General features: G+C 38.8%; 1 protein-coding gene across 2 annotated transcripts in view; it reads left to right on the top strand.

The window, feature by feature from the left end:
- The first annotated feature begins 8,060 nt into the window (after positions 1-8,060).
- The window catches only part of LOC122549721 (adenylate cyclase type 2-like), a 625,439-nt gene continuing 618,296 nt past the window's right edge, over positions 8,061-15,203 (top strand). For both annotated transcript variants that reach the window (XM_043689618.1, XM_043689619.1), the window contains exon 1: positions 8,061-8,164. The gene's annotated coding sequence lies outside the window, so the exon portion shown is untranslated. The remainder of the gene's footprint in view (positions 8,165-15,203) is intronic.

Below are 15,203 nucleotides of genomic sequence, written 5' to 3'. Positions count from 1 at the left end.
TGTTTGGTCAGAAGTATGAAAAAGCTTCCTGGATATGCATGTATTGCTAAGGATATTGCAGTGATGGGCAAAACCAAAGAAGAACATGGCTGACATTTTCACTCACTGAGGACAACAACTCGTCATGAGGGACTTCAATTCAATAGCAGGAAATGCTAAATGATTTTAGGTCACATCAACTGTTTTGGTTCCATGTATTTAAGCTGTGAAATCCATCCAATGCAGGTAAAATTGTGAACGTATGATATATGCCTACTCCACAAAATAAAGACTACTTGCAGACATATTTTTTGATTTCCTTGCCCTATTCATAACAAAGCTTCCTGACAAAGCGGCATCGTGAAGAAAGCTCTTATGAAAAATGCTGCATATTATTAAGGTCAGACCATAAACACTTGCTCAAACTACTCAAACATCCAGTGTCACCAGAAACCTGCATCTTACAGCAACTGTTTCAACCAGTCTGCTGTGAGAATTATCCAAGTGTGTCATACAATTTGAGAAAGGTAATGAAAATCACTGCAAAACAAAAATTGTTTCAAATTAAATATTCTTTCCAACCAAAACCGCTCATAAAACTTGTGAAAATTATTCGTCAAAATTGAGATGACAAATACATGGTTGTGCTACCAAACTATTTGCCTCACTGAAGTGTGCAATGTTACTGAAAAAATTGGGAGTTACTGTCCTTCAACACTACACAACAGTGAAGATGATAATCTTGAAAGTCACTGCATCTCAGAAAAAGAGCCAGGAGCTTACCTCAAGCAAGATGGTAAACCAACTGTACTTGGATCCAAAGGTTTATCAGAAGACAAACCCAAATTATTTCAACATAGAAAACACTTTTTTTTAAGTATCTCAAGATTCTACTAGTATCTGTTTGGTAGTCAAACCATTGGAAATAATTTAGTAAAAACAATGAAATACACCAGAGACAACAACTTCTACTAAAAGTCCTGGGAAATTACTGTGATGTTGAATGCAAGCCTTGCATCAAAATGGCTACATCAGAAACTGAGCACATCATCAAATCTGAACAATAATGCAGAAATCCTTCTAGACTTACAGTAGGCATTATGGTAGAGGTGAAAGGCCTGTGTAAGGTCGATTTGATGAACTTTGGGCAGCACAAACGCAATTACTTTCACGAAGAAATGGCTAATGATCCATGAATGAAGGCACCATGCATAATTGTTGCTTTTGGCCTTGCAGAGATCAATGAAGTATCTCAAATGAATATAATGTTTAAAAGGGAAACGAGTGCTTGTATCTGAAGTGCTTTATTGGGACTTGTCACAGCTACATCAGGAATATGTGGGCATAAAGAAAACAAGGCACCTGGCACATTGACCAGCAGTCAATGACAGGAAGGAAGTGTAAAACATGCCAGAGTCATGAAACATAGCAACACAAAAGAGCCTCTACCTTCTCATGAGATTTCATCAATCCCTTGGTCTTATATTAATGGTAATGATTTTCTTCTAGTCTTCCACTAGTTTTCCAAATTTCTAATTGTCATTGAAAGAATACTTTAAATGCATCCAAAGCAGACACAGTGAGTGCCATATTCAATCTATTTGGTACCGTTAAGAGATCATACCTGATTAACAATTGCAGAATATTGCTACAGTATTTAAGGATGTGTATGTCAAATGGTGCATAAACTATGTGGCAGCCTCACCATATTATTATTATTGCCAAGCAAATGGTTTTCACTATCATAGCACTTATGAATTACAATGCGACAAAACCATAATTTCGCTCTGAAGAAGCGTCACTCGACCTGAAATATTAACTGATTTCTCTCCACAGATGCTGCCAAACCTGCTGACCTTTTCCAGCAATTTCTATTTTTCTCAATAATTTTCTATTGCTATTGCACACCTAAGACCTACGTTTTTCGAAGCGGACTTACCATCACATTTTTGGAATGCAAGTTGGAACAATCCTGCTGAACCATCACTTGTCCACGTTCTCAGAAAGCACAATTTTTTTGAAAAACAATCAAGAATGAAGATAGCACATGACCAAAATACGGGTGCAAAACTGCTTAATTTGTGCATAGCACAAAAGGTCAGGGGCATACATCCAATCTGGGGAATTGGGTTACCAGTCAGCCTAGATCCATGCAGTCACAACACCAAATGGAGCAACGTTAAGGACATATAAGCAAAGATAGGAAACTGCACACAGATACACGGATAATGAAAGTGTGTTGGCTGTGGCCATGATGGTTTTTCACATATTCAGCAACACACAAGTGACCAAGACACATACAAAATCAAGAACAACCAACTGTGAAGTCTAGATCTCCGGAAGGTTATACTGTCTCTAAGGATTGTCACACCATTTGTACACTATGCACAAATTTGTAAATTTCATAATTCTTATTTGTGTAAAATGTTTTGCAATTACCTAATGTATTTTTGTTCACAGCACATTAATTTTCTCTTTCAGGAGAAAATTATGTATTCCAGCTTCGCGAGCTAAACAAGCAAATGAAGACCAGCATAAGGGTGACACCATATGGCCAGCAGTCATAAGTCAAAACAGCAGAGCCCTAGACAATAAGGATGTGTAATTGAAAGTTATCACTTTGTCTACTCAGTAAACTTGTTTGGGATTTTTAACTAAATTGAACCAATGTTACTTAGCAATCTAATATGGAAGTGGCAATGTTGTGTTAAGGAACACAAAACAAGCATATGACAGCACAACTTTGATTTGTGAGAACATTTAGTCTAACATTATTGAAGAAGGAAATTACTATTTAGCTATTTTCAAGAACTAATCCAAAAATAAATCTCATGCTGTCTCCAGGAGGACCTCTTGCAAAGTTTCATGAGATACATTAACTTCTCTGAATAAGCATTCTGACTTCGCTGTTAGATGTGAGTCTTTTTTTAGAATTAGTGATTAAGTTTGCAAAAGTATTTTCTTAATGAAAATATGTTCCAGATAACTCTTTGAAGTTATGCAACTATAAGCCACAAGTTTGCCTCCCACCTCCACCAGGTTCTAAATTTTCATCACTGGCCTCCATTGTAATGGAAGTTACAATTCATCTTCATTTCTTCCTGCAGTGAAATGTTTTTACCTTCCACAGCGTATGGTAATGTTCATGATACTATACAGAGCATGTCTAACCTATTCTTTTATCATCCTGTCTCAAATCAACCTGAAATTGACAATTTTTCAGTTTTCGTGCACAAAGATGCTGCTGTGCTGTCATGTTCTTTTAAACCTGTTTTGCCTTTCAAGAGTTCATTGCTGGCACTGCTGAAATCAATCAAATAGACACAAATTACTGTATCCAGCTTCCTTGATTGTCTTTCAGATTTGTACTCCTGCCAGGCTGTGCATTAGAATGTCTGATACCAGGTTATTTTCTATAAAACGTATAAATGTCTGAAAGCGTTAATATTAACCCATGATGATGTCATACAGACTTATGATCCTGAAGGACCTGAAAGGAACTCAAAGATTTACAACTGGCAGTTGTAACAATGTCTTGCATATCAATGTGGCTTGTACATAGTTTCTATTATGCAATTAACTGCATCCTGTTTAAGACAAGATCCACTTCTCATTGGACACTCAATTGATTTCCTTCTACCACACTGGGTCAAGCACACCCTGTAGATCCCTACCAGGAAGGTGAATGGAGGCAGTAAACGTACCAAATAGATTACAAATGACGAGCAGTGGTGAGGATTCATCTTACAACTCTTCAAAGGTACATTTGAATCAAACAGGTGCTCAGAATTTATTTTTCCTTCTCGTGTAAGTAAGGTCACAATAATCAAAAAAGGTTCCATACTTCCCTTGTTTTGAAGTTACTGTGATGTTTGATTAATCCACTGGAAGTCTGACTACTTATGACTTGCACAGGGATTTCTTTATAAATTGCTTCTGTACCAGCAGCATCAATTTATGCACAGGTTTGGAGGTTATTTTTCACTCACTCTACTTCGAAAGCAGATTAAATTTCCTCGGATAACTTACTGTTTCATTCCTATCTGCTGCCACCCTAGAACATGAACATTAAGGGTTAAGGACCTCATTACTTCACATCAGCATGTACTGTAGAGGTCCACTTCTGCAACATCGATCAGACTCTGACTTCTGTCTTTTAGTTGCATCCTTGTGCACTCATTAAGTCACCCGCCTGGATTGGCACCTCTGCAAGGCTGACGTGCCAACTCCAAGGTCTCCTCCTTTATGTGGGTGAGGATGTGGAGTCATGGATACTTCAAATAATCTTGGCATTTTCTGTAATATTGTTTTCTGTTTTCCCACAAGTACAAAAAGGAAGATGAAATGTCCCCACAAAGACAAGCACAACACCAATGGTGACTGGGGCGGGGGGGGGGGGGGGGGGTAAGGTTTGCAACCCATGATGGAGGCCACAGAGTAAACTTGTGGGATTAGCGAACACAGGCAAGTGCCCCTCACTGAGGGGTAGCATAACTCTAACAGGAAATGCTGCTGCCTCAGTCATTTGTCACCATCTAATCCAACGCTCTTCCACCATCACATGCAAGACCCAAAAGGAAAGGAGTGTGGAGCACTCACCTTGGCATATCAAATTGTGGGCATGGATGTGCTTTTGGCACTAGATTCAGTTTTTGATGTAATTCCATAGCTGCTGACTTTCTCTGCAATCTGCATCCAGATGTTCTTGACAGGCAGTGTTCACTACTCCTAATCTTAGAAGAGAATCTCCTGTCATGGTCTTGGAGCTTGCAGAAGAACTTGCAGGAGTGCATTACGAACATGTGCAACAACCTGGGGTCTTCCTTCCATTAGGAATGGTGTTGCCTTTTGGTGAGCCCATTAATTGTTTTGCATCTTGAGTGAGGTCAGCGACAACAGGGTGTCTCAGGCTAGCAATGGAATCATAACCCAAGGCAACATCAGTAGTAGCAAAACAACACAGGCTTACAGGGCAGCATGATAGCTCAGTGGTTAGCACTGCTGCTTCATAGCATCAGGGACCCAGGTTTGATTCCAGCCTTGGACAACTGTCTGTGTGGAGTTTGCACATTCTCCCAGTGTCTGCGTGGCTTTCCTCCGGGTGCTCCAGTTTCCTCCCACAATCCAAAGATGTGCAGGTCACATGAATTGGCCATGCTAAATTGCCCGTAGTATTAGGTGCATTAGACAAAGGAAAATGGGTCTGTGTGGGTTACTCTTCGGAGGGTCGGTGTGGATTGTTGGGCCGAAGGGCCTGTTTCCACACTGTAGGGAATCTAATCTAATAGGAATATGTAGGGATCATTTGTTCATGTAGCAGTTAACTATAGGATCAGCTGCTCTAAGTATGCCACCAGGGCTGATTCAGCATTAGCTGATGCTGACTTTTTTGTTTGGAAGGATTGGAAGGCTCCCATGCATCAAGCTGCTTAATTGGTTGCTCCTCTATCATTGCATTCTTTAATTGGATGGCTGCTGCGTGAACATATGCAACTAACTACCTATTAATGGATACAGGATTCATTTACAGTACTGCATCTGCATAAAATTCAGCTTAGAGTCTGGCTCCTGAACACATCCTCTTTCCAACCTGCCACACAGTATTTAAAAAAAAAAATCCAAGATTTAGTTCAGTGCCAGTAGGTATCCACTGGGCCATGTTATTTTAATTGACCAACAATCTACCAGTTGCCTCTTCATACCCAATTTGGAAAAACAGTTGGCAAGTAGAATATAAATGATTCAGTGGAGTTAAACCATCTTAAGTCTCAATTAATTCCACTGGGAAATGTGGTGGCTTGGTATTTTAAAGCTAGATCTCCATCTACTTGAAGTCTGCTACCTGTCCAAATCCAGGCCTGATGTTTTCTCCTAATCTTTCATTCAGCACATTCTTGTCAGATTAAAGTCACAAATGTGAGTGGGATAGATATTTTTAATTAACCTATTCAGATGTGTTATGTTACATCCCCAGTGTAGGTGGGAAATCAGGCCTCTGGCTCAAAGACTGTGCCACGAGAGATGTTAAAAGTCATGGTCCACTTTCAGCTGGAATTGCACTAACAACCTGAAAATGCTGCCTTTTTGGCTCTACCAGCTGAACTATCAAACTTGAGTCATATTAGTGGGATAAAGTAAGAATAACAAGCTATGCCACCCCGTAAATAATCTAAAATCATCCCATCAGGCTGCACAAATTCTTACTAAAAGACAATGACTGTGACAGAAGTTATTGCATTAGGTTCAACATAACCTAATTTCCCTTAATCTTGTTGGTTTTACCTTTGAGATATTGGCCTGACTGTCATTAACTCTATTCTACAATGTATAATTTGATGCTGTCCTGGAATTGAAAAATAACCTATTTTCCTAGTCTGACAACACTGGTAACAAAGAATATAAAAGTTTAACACACTACAAATGTATCATGTAATGATGTACTTAAAATTTGGTTACAAATGATTTTCAAAAAGGTTTTAAAATTTTGTAGAAAGAAAATTAACATTGGTCAAAGACCTTTTCACGTTTCCATTTTTTTTTCTTCAAGGGACTGATGAACCAGTATCAGGAAAATTGAATATGCTGCTGCCATCTTCTCTATGGTTAGGCGACTGGCAGAAGGGTGCAACCAAGGGGAGAGAGAACCAACCAAAAAAACAAAACAAAAGCGAAGCCACTCCAATCGTTGGCCAGCTGTGACTGGGAAATTGGGATCAGAATGTTAATTATCTGTTGGTGCAGCTAAGTGCAGTATTTGTGTTCACACCTTTGTATATTGCGAACGTCTTCCCACATCCATAATCCTTCACTGTTTTGAGGAGTGTTCAGCCAGAAAACGCTTCACTGCAAATTAGTTTCAGACAACCTGTCGTATGACCCATACGAGGTAAAAACAATGACTGCAGATGCTGCAAACCAGATTCTGGATTAGTGGTGCTGGAAGAGCACAGCAGTTCAGGCAGCATCCGAGGAGCAGTAAAATTGACGTTTCGGGCAAAAGCCCTTCATCAGGGGCTTTTGTCCGAAACGTCGATTTCGCTGCTCCTTGGATGCTGCCTGAACTGCTGTGCTCTTCCAGCACCACTAATCCAGAGTATGATCCATCCAGCCGTGTAATGTCCGTTTATAGACAAACCAAAAATCTTTACCAAAACAAATTTCGACTCAGTTTATATGTTAGACTACTTACCAAGTTTGGCTCTACTTGTTTAGCAGATAACTGACACCAATGTTATTGTTTTCCCGAGCGCAAGAGCATTTCATTTGACAAAGGGGGCAATTTATTTGTGGTGAACAGAGCCGAACAATTCGAGCGATTGTTTATGCCAGATGTCAGCTACAAGGCTTCGGACACACTGACTCCGCAGAGAAGTGCGAAAAATCAATGAAAGTGGTTTCCATGCGGCTTTCGATAATACATCTGGAAGCGGAGGAAACATTTTCTGAATTTCGGTCAAGTTAACATAAAAGTTCAACCTGAATTTTTCATTGTCTGTCCGTCCATCCATCCAGTGCGGTCGAGGGAGAGAAGGAGCACGATGTGTGAGCCGGCGTGCAGTTGAAAGGTCACCCTGCGGGGGAGCAGCTGTGCCGCCGGATCACTGGTGCTGGCGTCTCCCGCTCTTTCCGTCCTCGTGCTGACCCAGGAGCCTCGCAACTTTCTCAAAGGCGCCAGTTCGAAGCCCTGAGCTGCCTCACCATCAGGTACTAAAATGAAATTCGCGGAGCAAATAACCTCTTGCTCTGATGGAGAGTTTCCATTATCTTTGCCGTGAAGGTTATAATATTTGGGGTGGGGGGTGGTGGGGGTAGGCTCAGGGTGGTAGACTGGTTGCTTGGCAGCGGCAGTCACTACAGAACAACTCAGGCTGGAAAGGGGAGTCGCAGCGTTTGGGACGCGTTGCTTTTAACAGAAGTAGAGAGCACGCAGTAGTCACATTTCATCCAGGCGCCAGTTCCTCGCCGGACCAACCACATCGGCGGCCGCAAGAGGGTTTCCTTTTGATTTCTTATCGCAGAAGCGTCTGTGCAGCGTGGATAAGAGGCGGCAGCCGAGCGTGGTTGGGGGTGGGTGGGTGGGAGCTTTGGGCTCCCTTCAGCAGCCAGAGAGCGAGCAAGAGGACAGCTGCACAGCGAACAAAACTCCAAGGCGGCTGAGGAGTCTGCTGGCTCAGTTTGGAGATCCGTAAGTAATGTAGTGCTTTGTTGTTGTTGTTGAAGCTAGAAGGGAAACGAGGAGAAACGTCCACTGTGAACTGCAACCGCAGCGCCTGTGTAATTAAAATTATTTAGAATAATTGTTATCACTCGTTTCCATTTCCAAGGCGTTATAGAGGAGCGGCACACTTGTCTATTTAAAATAATATTATGTTCATCGGTTACATGTTAACCCCCTCACTTAAAGCAGGATTTTATATATATACTATATATACACACACACACACACACACACGAATGTAAATAGTTGGACTTATTTATGATGTGAAGAGTAGTTTTGTGAAACGGTTGTGCCCGGTATGGACAGGAATCAGCAAAGTGACTGCTGGCGGGTTTGCTTTTTAGTTGTAGATTTGTGCAGCTTTGTTCCAGGAGCCGAGTTTCGAGCGGCTAATTCATATATCCGCTGGTTGATCGCTGTCTGGAGTGCTGAATGACATTGGCTTCGCTGTAGTTTGTGGATGATCGACTGTTTCAAAATTTCAGTCCTTGATGGCAGGCTTATAATGAATGAACTCAGCTGGGGGGGGGGGGAATAACTGAAAGACTGTACTTTAGATGCATTAAAGCCAGTTCAGGCGAGCTGAATCGTTGAAAGCCTCAAATGGAAAAAGGTAAGCGAGACTTGTCAGCTTGATCTATTCCGTGAGAACACTTTACTCCTAAATCAAATGAACGGGCGCCCAAAGCAGATTAATTTGTACACATTTGTGGGCAAGGATTGTAATTTGGAAGCGCCGTTACCAAGTGAATTGGGTTTAAGCTGGTCACAACAACGTATTATTGCACGTTCATCGACGAAGCTGCGAAAATAGATTCGAAACTGAAGGTTACCATTCAAATCTCCACGGGGCAGAGAGAGACAGCAAAAAGCTTGTCATTCAGATGTGTTTATTGTGCTGCGCGCGTAGCTGGTTCAGCCGGAGTGAAACGGCATCGAGTCCCCATGGGGAGTGATCGGTCAGAAGTTATTCAAAGGAGTAAGCAAGAACACGCAATTATTATAAAGCGTTCTAAGTAATTTCTCTGGTCTCAACATAGCTCTGGGTTTATGGTATAAAGAGAACGATTGTCATTTCGCAAATCAGCCCAGTATATCCTAATTTAATAAAGCGTGAACTCTTCACTGATACTTTCAACTGAGTGAGATTATAACAAACTTTATGCAGAAGGTTGCTGGACAGTGAAATCATTTAGACTTGGAATGGTGAGGAAAGCATCATTGCATATATTTTAAAGGAAAACACGATCATATCTTCTCTTCCAAAGTATTTTCCTCACCTATTAGACTCATGCTACTTACACACCCACCATTTCCAAGAAAACAATGAACATAGTTTATGATTTATGGTAATTTTTGTCTAATTATCGTTGTATTTGTCTTTGGCAACATCTCTATTAAACAAAGTTGTTGGCAGCTTTGAGTGATGAAATCTTCTCTGTAGGAAGTTTTGACTATCATCACCGTTAAGTTTCATGGAACCTTGGTTAAATAAATAATAAAACCAAATATTTTGGATACTGTACACTCAATTTACTGAAGTACACATCTCTTTTGAATTTTGGAAATATCAAAACTAATACCAATATTATATAGGCAAATATTGACATTTAGATATGCATTGAAGTTGAAGAAATACAGCAATATTTGAGCTAATGATTCATGGTCAATAAATTTTGAATAAGATTCCAAGACCTTAAATTATCCCCTCCAAAGTAACTTAGTCCTTTGTAGTTTTCAAATACACTGCCCAATCAATACTCGTAATACAATATTTTGGTCTACTTAATTCCTCCATCTGCTACAAAAATTCTTTAACGGAGTTTCTAGAATTCAAAAAGCAGAGAACATCTCTGGATATCTTTCCACTCAGCTTAAATTTCAATTCCTTTGAAGTGAACTATTCCAATAATCTTAATGATACTGTCAAAATCCAATTTAACACTTGTTCATGGTTTTACACATTGTACAGCAATATGGACTTCTTGTTTCAGTGAATGCAATTAATATATCAAGGTATGAAAACACCACTTGCAATACTAAAAAAAACTCTGCTGTAAAGAGAGACATCAGATCATGTTGACACATGATGGTTGCCCAGTTACCTTCATTAGCATGTGAAACTACATGAACCTTATACTAAACCTCAGAAAAAAACACCCTTTGTTCCCAAATCTGTCAGCTATCTCAAAATGAAGTACAGAGTCCATTTTATTTCTGGTCGCAATAAAATTTTACAATATATACAAGTAGCAATACAAAATTTTGATTTCATGACTGAATTTTTAAATTAAAAAAATGTAAGTGCCATCTTCTTGTGGCCTTAACATTATGGAATATTATTTTGAAGTACGTGTATTTTGCTTTCTTCATCCTTCTGAGGGAGATAATATGTATGTGTTTCCTCAAATGTACTAAATTGCATCTGTTAGAATATAACATTAAAATAGGCCATTTGGCCCAACTGATATATGATGGTATTTATGCTGTAATTAAGTGTCATTCCATTGTTTCACATCTAGGTAAATTGCATTAACTCTTGATTCTCAGCTTCCATCGACCTTCTCTAACTGAGGGGACATCGGGCTTTGAGCTAAGTTATAAAGCAAGATTCAGAATATTGCCTAGACTTTAGCCCAAATCCCATGCAAATTGATAGGGAGGAGGATAGACTAGGAGAATAAATATATTTTTAGAGAGGAAGTATGGGAAAAGGATTTATTTTCTTGGGCTACAGTGGCTAGTGATGGGACGGGCAGGTGTACTGTCTGGAATCGACCAGCAGGTAAATCTGTAGTCGAAGTCATTCAACTAGTATAGATAGCACTGGAAGGGGAAATCTGCAAGACATTAATTACACTTAAATGCAAATGTACATGAAAGATAAAAATAAGTCAGACTAAATTAAGGTTGGATTCAAATGGCTAGAAAATAAACAGTTTAAAAATAAAGATGGATGAAGTTTCAATAAATTAAATTTAATTTGACTGTACAGAAAAGCAAACAACATGTATTAAAAGAGAACTGAAAGTAATAATACATTATAAGGAATCAGATTTTGCAAGGATTACTGAGATTTGGTGATAAGAAATTTCAGTACTGCAAATTAAGTATTGCAGTGTGAAAAGAAAGTAAAATAAAAGATAGAGTACCTGTATTTCTAGAGATAAGAACAGCAGGTGGGAAAAAAGTGGCAGGCATCAGTACAGCAGAAGTAGAATCCATGTGATGGATAAAATAAAGGATCAATCATACTTGTGGGATAATGGGATTCCCCCAGGCACAATGGTGGTAGAATGCACTCCTGTAGTCGTTAAGATGCCGTACCAATTGGAGGTATTCTGAATAAGAAGGCTCCCACTCCCTCAACATGCTACTCAAATGAAATCACTAAGAGACTCATGTAAATGTGGGGAAGGTTCCCTGCATTTGTCAAGACTTGTACAACCTGAGGCATCCTTGGCTGCCTTACAAGTCCTTGCCAACATTAGTGTCTGTGGTTGGATTCTGACAAGAGGTATCCAGTAAAATCAAAGTTCATGAAATCAGTGTGAACCACTTTACAGTGTAACTGGAATGCCAGAACTGTGGCTTGGACTCCAGTGCAGTTATCAAGTTAGCTGTTGGTCTTCTGAAAGTGAATCATGCAGTTTGTTAGTTTCCGCTGCCTTGGTTGGTCTGGACGAACCCTTCAGTACAGCCCTTAAGAGGATTTGTGCTTTGTATTGGAGTGCTGCATATTGCACAACACTGCAGTGCAGAAGGGATAGGAGCCAGGCACATGTGAAGTCATTTATACTTTTACCACTATCTCTGGTGGGCCCTAATCTGTTTCTAGGTAATTGTTTTCTGGGCCTATTTAAAGGACATATTCTTCCATCATTGACAGGACTGAGATAATGGCCATTACAAAATTGATGCATACCATATATTGGTCATTATTTGCACTATTCTCCTAGAAGTCTGGAAGACCTCATTACCACAAAGGGTGGTTTCTGAAAAGGAAAACTTGAAATCTACACCAGAAGTCAGCCAGCAATAACTAATCCAGGAAAATGTACCGTTGCCAATAAAATGACTGCAGCTACAGATCAGTATTTAGACAATCTATGCATAATTTCTTTTGCCTGATTTTAATCATTAATTTCTCAAAATATTTTAAGATTATACAGACCTTGGTAGACTTCAAAGTTGTGTTTGTATTTTCAGGAATGGTACTTGAACGTATTTATAGTTTAAACGTTTTGTTAATAGTTAGTATATCTTCACTTGAATAAGTTTTGTTTGTTAAATATTTGCCGTTCACAAACCTAGCTGACTTGTTTCTGATACTGCTCTGTATAATCACCATTTCTCAGTTAAAACTTTGTTGTTACCAGTGGAAGAGTCTAACAAATGAAGGAATCTGTTAAACCACTCCTCACTGGGTCATAATGAATAATCGGGAACTCTTCAGTAGAGTATATCTTCCAGATGCCAAAAACCTGTGATACTGAATTAAAATGGTTCAGAGGTTTATTTTGATGTAAGTAAAATTACATTGATAATTGTCAGAACACTAATTGGCCAGTTTTTTTCTGAAATTAAGATACTTGCATTTTTTCCCACACTAAAGAAATTATGAAGATATTTTATTTGGCTTTCTAATTCATGATTCCTGTTGAATTAAAATCTGGGCATGAGGATTGAGTGATAAAAGGATGAAATAAATGTTGATTTGCATGAAAGGTGGGCAGGCTATGTTTTGCCAAACGGTTTTATAATCAGATCCGGGTAAATCTGCTTGAGAATATTTAAAGACATTTGTATTTTTAGGCTTTTTTTTAACCAGTGGGACAGTGACTTAGGAAAAACAGCTGCATCAGTTTCATTGGAAACTGGTAGAAGAATGAAAGTGCTACATTTAATGTTGCATCACAAGATTATCCAAAATAAGCATGCTGAAAAATCTTAACAAGCTTTAAAGTGTTTTTTTTTTGTTCTTTTTAAGCCACAAGAACTTCATCCATGTAGGAGTGCTAGTGACCATGAAAATAGATATTCCAAGTGATTACTATTTGAGCTATCATGACTCCTTTCTTTTAAAGCAACCCTCAATCAGTTTTATTTGAGAGGAAACATAAAGGACACCTTCTGAATTACCTAGATAGTCCTCTTTAACCTTGTTTCTGAAAATATTGAGATAACTAGCAACTAACAGAAAATCCAATGACATTCTTTCAGATGGCGATTATTAACTGCTATGATAATTTGAACTACTGGGATTTTAAGATTGTTATGCAAAAGGAGGCAGCTGGTCAAAGATGAATAATGCAGAGCGTAAAGTAGAACAGGCATTCTATAACAGTGATTTTCATATATTATTTGTGGGGGTTGTGCATCCATTAACAAATCTCCCAGGATCCTCTCTAACTTACAAAAGATAGGTCAGCTACCCAAAGGATAATTGGTATTATTGCAGAGAAATATTTTATGAAATAACATGTTTGTAGTCATTGTGCAAAGATACACGCAGAGGGTGGTATGTGTATGGACTGAGCTGCCAGAGGATGTGGTGGAGGCTGGTACAATTGCAACATTTAAGAGGCATTTGGATGGGTATATGAATAGGAAGTGTTTGGAGGGATATGGGCCGGGTGCTGGCAGGTGGGACTAGATTGGGTTGGGATATCTGGTCGGCATGGACGTGTTGGACCGAAGGGTCTGTTTCCATGCTGTACATCTCTATGACTCTATATAAATCTGTATTATGGGCATCCAGTAGATGGATGGAAACCCAGAAAACCTAAGTTTTACAGTTTTATGTATTCAGCAAATAATGGGTTAAGAAGTTCTGACAGTGCATAAGTTCTGATTGTGCATAATTCAATCTATGAAAGGAATAGGAATCAACTATTGAAAATGATTGGCGTTGGTAGAATTTCTAATACTTAATTAAATCATTCATTGCATTTTAAATTGGAACTATGACTTGCATTCAATGTTCACCTTGGGTATGGTAATGGTGATTTCATCCTCCAATTAATTTGTCTCCAGGATTTAAAATGATTTCTAGTCAATAAGCGTGCAAATTCTTTGTAGTAGGCAAAATATTATTAGATCTCAAAAAGCCACGCATACAAAATGAAGAGAACTCTTATTCTGTTAGTTTGTCAATCATCTAAACCAATGTGGATAGATTGAGTATTCATTGTGATTCCATTCATTAATGACTGAAACCTCAACGATTTCTTTACATGAAATTAGAATATCATTATAATGCAAAGTACTGGACTAAATCTTTCTTAAAAATATGCCATTATCATTAATTAATGATAACTTAAAGGAAAGACAGCATCAATTTTTACCCACTTAAGTATCTTGAATCAGTAGTTGAAACCATGGCTAAGATCTTGTATTGCTCCCAGAGGCTGAGGGAAGGTTTATAGTGGAATTGCCAGGGGTCAGTATTGGTACCAATACTTTCCTGATGTATTAATGAACTAGATCTTGGTGTGCAGGGGACGATATGAAAGTTGGCAGATGACACAAAACTGTAGCTGCTCATAAAAGGAATAAGAAAAACAGGGCATAGATTTAAACTGATCTGCAAACAAACTCAGGGTGAATTGAGAAAAAAAACCACTCTGAACAGTTAGGCTGTGCCTAGAAATTTGGTGAAGGTTTAATTGAAGCATTCAGGAAGGCATTGGATGATTATTTAGGTTGCAAGAGTGTGGAAAAGTTGCAGGAGGCTGGCACTTGATAATGAGCCAGTGTAAGTATGTTGACCCAACAGGCATCATCCTTTACTGTCTGATTCTCTTTTTTTTGCATAATTGATTAATAGCTTTGAATAACAAGGAAATGTACATAAAACTGAAATTTTTTCACTTTTTTTAAAAACTCAATGCTTTGATAGTTTTGGGTCTTATTGGAGAAATAATAGGATGTTACTGATGCACGATAGTATAAACGTGTAAGTTCGGCAAAAGTTCAGGCATTTAAGACATTCATAGAGCTGTGA

The sequence above is a fragment of the Chiloscyllium plagiosum genome, chromosome 5 (genome assembly GCF_004010195.1).
Source record: "Chiloscyllium plagiosum isolate BGI_BamShark_2017 chromosome 5, ASM401019v2, whole genome shotgun sequence".
NCBI classification, from domain to species: domain Eukaryota; kingdom Metazoa; phylum Chordata; class Chondrichthyes; order Orectolobiformes; family Hemiscylliidae; genus Chiloscyllium; species Chiloscyllium plagiosum.
This window is presented reverse-complemented; position numbering and strand designations above follow the sequence as displayed.